The sequence below is a fragment of the Neltuma alba genome, unplaced genomic scaffold (assembly GCF_004799145.2).
Source record: "Neltuma alba isolate B1F8T4 unplaced genomic scaffold, ASM479914v2 tig00002902_pilon, whole genome shotgun sequence".
In the NCBI taxonomy this organism is placed as follows: Eukaryota; Viridiplantae; Streptophyta; class Magnoliopsida; order Fabales; family Fabaceae; genus Neltuma; species Neltuma alba.
In genome coordinates, this window is record NW_021633064.1 from 1 (window position 1) to 6,251 (window position 6,251).

General features: G+C 33.0%; 1 long non-coding RNA gene across 1 annotated transcript; it reads left to right on the forward strand.

Annotated features, from left to right (window-relative positions):
• The first annotated feature begins 1,384 nt into the window (after positions 1-1,384).
• LOC114739746 (uncharacterized) lies at positions 1,385-2,194 on the forward strand. Its single transcript, XR_003739635.1, has 3 exons — positions 1,385-1,699; positions 1,778-1,832; positions 2,122-2,194. It is a non-coding gene; the product is annotated as an uncharacterized LOC114739746 (long non-coding RNA).
• Positions 2,195-6,251: the final 4,057 nt, after the last annotated feature.

The window sequence follows — 6,251 nt, forward strand, 5'->3', positions numbered from 1 at the left end:
TTACAATTTTTTTATATGTGTTGACTACATTTTAATAAGTATTAATAACTTTTATCTAGAGTAACAAAGCCACTTTTTCGGCTATTCATAACTTTCGTATAAATATTGATTACATTTATAACGTTAGATAAATTTATTAAAATTGGATAATCTTATGGTATTAAACAAAAATTAAAGAATTCCTTGTTTCTTAGAGACCATAATTTTAGTTTGGAAACTGAATTTATTTTATTATATACTTTTTTATAAAATTTATTTCATAATTAATGTGAAAAAATTGTAGTTTAAATATATATGATGAAGGCAACCCAAACAATGTAACGTTTGGAGATTTAAAATGTTAAATAGGGCAAATGGAATTTCACATGGGGACACAAATGGAATTTTATTGGGCGGGGTGGGGGAAGTGATTTTTCATTTTTTGGTGATTTGCTTGGGGTCATGTAATTGGATTAGAGTTGGAGCGCATTGTCCGCAGAAGAGGCAGACGCGTAACAGTGACCGACAATTTGGAAAAGTAAAAGGAAAAGAAAAGTGGAAGGAAATGACGAAGAATGAAAGTGGAGAGACCCTTCAAGCATAAAAAGCCTATAATTTTTGGGGTGAAAATCAAAAAAATAAGATTGGGTGGTCGTCATTCAAATTTTATTTACATAATTTGGAAAAGTAAAAGGAAAAGGAAAAGTGAATGGAAATGGTGATGAATGAAAGTGGAGAGACCTTTCTCGCAACAAAAAGCTAGAAATTTTGGGGTGAAAATCAGAAAAATCAGTTTGGATGGTCATCATTCAAATTTCATTTAGATAGTTTACATTTGATGTTTTTTATTTTTTTTTTTTAAATAATTATTTTAATAAGTATAAAATTTTAAAATCAATAATTTCTTATTATATTTTTTTTCCCCAAAAAATCACTTTTTAATTAAAAATTTAAATTCAGTCCATTAAATTTAGGTAGCTCAAGTCTAAGGGGGATAGCATAGGTGCTTACACTCAAACTAGTTCCAGAAAACAGAGTACACTAGATTCTTCTCGATCCCTGTGAAGAGGAAAAATCTTCCTAGATCTGGCGTTCGACCGCACTTCCATTGATGTGGGGTCGCGTTCTTTCCAAGCTTGTGTTGCTTTGTTCATAGTATAAACCTGCACTTGCAGGACTCAGTTAGCTACCAATCAACCCATAGCTCAGTACCAAAAACCCAAGCATCTGCTTCATACTCCTTACGATTCCTCCTTTCTTGTTCAGTCAACGAGCATCTTTATATTCATGGCTCACCAAACCCCAGCATCATCCTCGTGATGATGATGATTCCCTGGATCCTCAAGTTGCTAAAGATCCTAACGGAATGCTTCCTGTTTCATATCCTCAAGTTGTTACAGAGGAGCCTGCAAAAGCATCACTTGGTGTGGTTTCTTTTCACACTTCAATTTTTTCGTCTTTTCTATTCATACCTGTTCCTGTATATGGTTCTTCGCATGTATAAACAAATTCTAATCCTGGGTTGATTTAAACACGACCAATTTGCCTGAATTTGTACATATTATGCATGATTATTCAAGCATAATATGCTCAAACGGGTGATATTGGACCCATAGAAACTCACCTCAGAGAGGCATGAGGATCGATGCCCATCTATTTCTCATATCAGTTCTGAGAGCAAAGGCATAAAGCAAAGCCTTTGGTCTTTATGAGGGAAGAGGTAAGCATATATCTACAAACTACAACTACTACTACTACTATTATTTAAGGTACTCATACTTGGTATTAATTGCTACAGGTTGCTAGGATTCTTTGAAGCTTATTTATTTCAAAGTGATGAGAGAAAACGAGAGGTATGCCAAGTCAGGGTTCCTCTCTATTTTCCCCTCTCTCTCGCTCAATTTTTACTTCAAGGATCTAAGATAACATCAGTGCAAGACACAGCTGTTCTCGGACAAAGCAAGGACTTTGACTGACAAGCCTGCAAGAGGAGAAAGAGTTAGATAAAAGCCTCCAACGAAGATGACAACTCTCAAGTCTCATCAGAACTGATCCTTTATTTTATCAGTTTAGTATTATATCCTCACCGCTGTTCTGTACCTGTAATTAGTTCTTTATTCTTGGAAGCATTCGCATGTACAGGATCCAAGCTGAAGGATGAAGAGCAAGCTCGAGATCTTAATGCTGCCGTAATCAATTCTAATCGCTCCCTGCGTTCGTCCTCAAGAAGATCTATCAGAAGCAGTTCTGGCGATGCTTTTACTACTCCACGCCCTTCTTTTTCTTCCGAAAACTAAGGCCGGCAAATTAATTCTTTGGGGTCTAATGATACTTCCATTAGTATGCCTAGGACCGATCCTTCTGCATCATCACCGCACGAACACAACAAACTAGGCTTCGTGGTTTTTCCTGTGGAACTTCTAAATGCTATAATCAGTCTTGCTGTTTCATCAAAGGCAAAAGATAACCAGGTTCTGATTTATGTTGCGGTGGCTTGTTCTACACTGGCGTTCTCCATTTCTTCAACTGCTCTTGTGTTGCGTAAGAAAAGGCCTCTGATGGCGAAGAAGATGCAAAAAGCTGCGTTTCTGATCGGCACGTTTGGATTCTTGGGAATGATGGGCATGCTTTTGCCTTCAAGCATCAGTTGGTGGTTCGCTATCTCAGCCTTCCTTCTTTGTGTTCTGATGTTTGCCGTTGCAAATTTGATTGGGCGGGAGGAACCTGGTTGAACTCGAACGAGTCACTTCGCATGTTATGAGTGACTATTGTCGTTGTCGTTGTCCATGAGTTTTCCTTGGTTCTTGTCTTAGTATGGGTTTCGTGGAGAACACTTGATTTTCCTGTAATGTAAATAATGTAAAGTGATGTGCAAATGGACAAAAAGTGATATCTCCATTGGTATCTTAATCTCTTGTGCTGCATCATTCTTTCATCCATCTTTCTTTCTAATTTTTTTCCTCGGAAAATGACTTATAGGACTACTGAGAGAAATGAATGGCCTCAAAAGACTGATAAATTCATAAAGATATGGTTAAGGTGTTTATTATATTTCTCTTCTTCTCCATAAATTTATCATGATGGTATTTTAAAAAAGGAAACAAATTTTGCTACCCATAAAAAAATTAATAATTTGTAAACCCTTATAATTTCACCTGATTTTTAATTAGGTTTATATTTTTTTTTCTTTTCTTTCTATGTCCTTATAGTTGCACTTGATTTTTAATAAGGTCTTTATAGTTTCTTTTTCTTTTTACCAGGTCCTTATGATAATCATATCACTTGTGCTTTATTATTTATTATTAATATTCATTATTCCAAATTAAGAAAATCAAATTCATTTAATTTTAATTTGAATTATTTTTGAATTATTTTTCCATTTTTATTTTATACTAATATTTACGCTACTTTATAATTAATAGTCTATATTTTATTATTTTGTTATTTTCTAGCTCAAATTTATTCTAGTTAAAATTTTATTATTTTATAAATATTTTATTTAATTAATAATTGAATTGTTTTATTTCTTTTTATTTGTTAAATTCTTAGCAAGTGTAGCAGATTATGGTTTAACTCGACGATGATGATGTCCTCCATGTGTTGGAAAAATAATTCATCCCCACTCCTGCGGCCTGTTTCACCATTTTACTCTTTACCAGTTTTGACTTTGTTGAACTGTCTGCATGGCGACACACCAGAACATTCCCTTTTGCCTAGGACGCATTGAGGGAACTGTCCAAACAATAACTACAGAAACAAATAGAAACAGAAAAAAATTTATGTTTAAGGCATTATTTTGCATGAATCTTCATATAAATACCACTTTTCACGTTTCATCAACCTTGTGCATCGCCTGGATTAATAAGGGGTGAAATATCCTGCGAAGGCTTCAGATGCGGGAAGTAACCTTGTGTTGGCTTTTATTTCCAAGGGACTTCTCACCCTGTTTCAATTACACAGTAATTGTCCTGGTCCAAATACAGTGCCAAAAAAAAAAAAAAAACCATCAATGAGAAGTGAACAGATTTACCTTGATGTTAACTCCATTTCCTAATCTAATATCGGATATGAAATCCCTGTTGTTGAGCTAGCAGCAACAGTGATCATCCATGGTGCAAGATTTGTAGCAGAACCAGGATTTCCACTATTCCCAGCTGATGCGACCACAAGCACTGCATGACTAGCAGCATGGAATGACCCCACAGATATGGCATCACTGAAATAGTCTCCTTGGGGAGCTTCAGGACCGAGAGAGAGAGAGAGAGAGACAGAATGTGAACCCCATCTCGGATGGCAACATCAAAGGCAGCTAGTAAGTCTGCGTCATAGCAACCTGAGTCCCAGCAAGTTTTATACACAGCAATCCTAGCCCTTGGCCCCCCTCCCGTAGCATTTCCAGCTCCAAATCCCTTGCAATCACATTGAAAAAGCTCGACTCAAAACAAGTTGATATTTTGTCATCTTAACCTAATTAAAGTGGGTTGGTGGACTGAAATAATTCACGTTTTTGCCAACTCGAACTTTCCATTTCACAAGCTAAATTTGCGCGTTTAGCTCATAATACTGACTCTAATTACTCATACGTAATATAGGTTTTGTATTATTTTATTTATGTTTTATATAATTTTATTCTTTCATTTGTAATCAATTTTTTTTTTGATAAAGTAATCAAATTTAAGTATGAACATTTTGTTTCAAGTGAAAAGACCGTTAATCATTGGATTGAATCTAATAATTTAAATTTAATAATTCTCTCCCTAACATCTTGACAAAAGAATTCTTAAACCTTTGAAAGCGAACCAAGTATGATGAAGTTTTGATAACTGATATTTTATTAATATTTTTCATTTAATCTCAAAACTTCTTTCTATTCCGTATTTCTGATTTGTATGCCAATTGTGCATTGTTACAATTTTATCATATCAAATGTTATCCTAGAAGCCAATTGCAATTAATAAAACTCTTTATTGTAGCTACCGTGGCTGGTGCCCAATGAACATGTGCCCGTCCTTATGTTCTTCTCCATTTCTTTCAATATAAGAAAGGTATTTTATTGCACAATTTAATCTTGATAGTCAGAAGGATCGATTATTAAAAGTTTAAAGCTGATAATTTATATTTGGGAAAAAATTAATTTGAATCTTTTGCGCTTATAATAAAAAGGTCAAGAAAACATCACAGTTTTCCCGTTCTAGACATTCGGATCCTTATGGGCGCTTTATACGTAACTTATGATTAACTAAATTATATCATTAATTAATTAATTCCAAGTGCAATCTTGTTGGCAAAAATATAATAAAATAAAGGCTAAAGTATATATTTAGTTCTTTATCTTTATATAAGTTTCGTTTTAGTCTCCTAATTTTAAAATGTATATTTTTAGTTTTTTAACATAAAATTATTAGTTTTAAATGATGATTTTCTTTTTGGTAACAATCATAGTGGTTTTAAATTTAAAATTAATATATTAGCATTTAAAAATATTTTATTAATATTCAAGGTCTCAATATCATTATTTTTTTGTTAACAATTTTAGGGTTAAAGAATTGAAAGTATACATTTTAAAGTTAATGAATTAAATTAAAACCTTATGTAAAAATTAATTAAAGGACTAGAATTATACTTTAACCCAAAATAAAATAAAAAGAGTAGGGTTATAGTCATCCGCAACCCTGCATCATCATCCATGAATATAAACAAGTAACTTATCCTCTGATCTATATTCTTTTTCCCCCAAAGAACAAAAAAGGATTTCAAAAAATAATAATTGAACAAGTATTGAGTGTTGTTTATTCTCAAATTAATTATTAGAGACATGTAATCCAAAGCTATACTCACCATATTGTTGATCAAAATATGAGTTTTATTATGATAAAGAACTTGTACTATTATCATTTTCATGTTAATTAACTACATTACTTTGGTAAACTATACATGTCTTTGGTTATATGGGTAATATATTATTTTTGAACTAGCATTTGATATATGGACTTTTTGACAATCATTCATCAAGTGACCAAACTTCTTGTAGTAGCACCAATCGGCTATGAATCCTTGTATTAGATGTGAAAACTTGAACTGAGAGAATTCTAGGGCTCTTTTTTTTGTTTCCGAAAACAAAATTTTCAAGCGAACAGAAAGAAAGATCCTATAGAATATTAATGAATTCCGCTTGTTGCATGTAGATCCCACAAGGTGAAACTCGTCATTTATGTTTTTATTTTCTCTTTATCATGATAAAGATACAAGTATAAGGGAAAAATAAGCAAAAA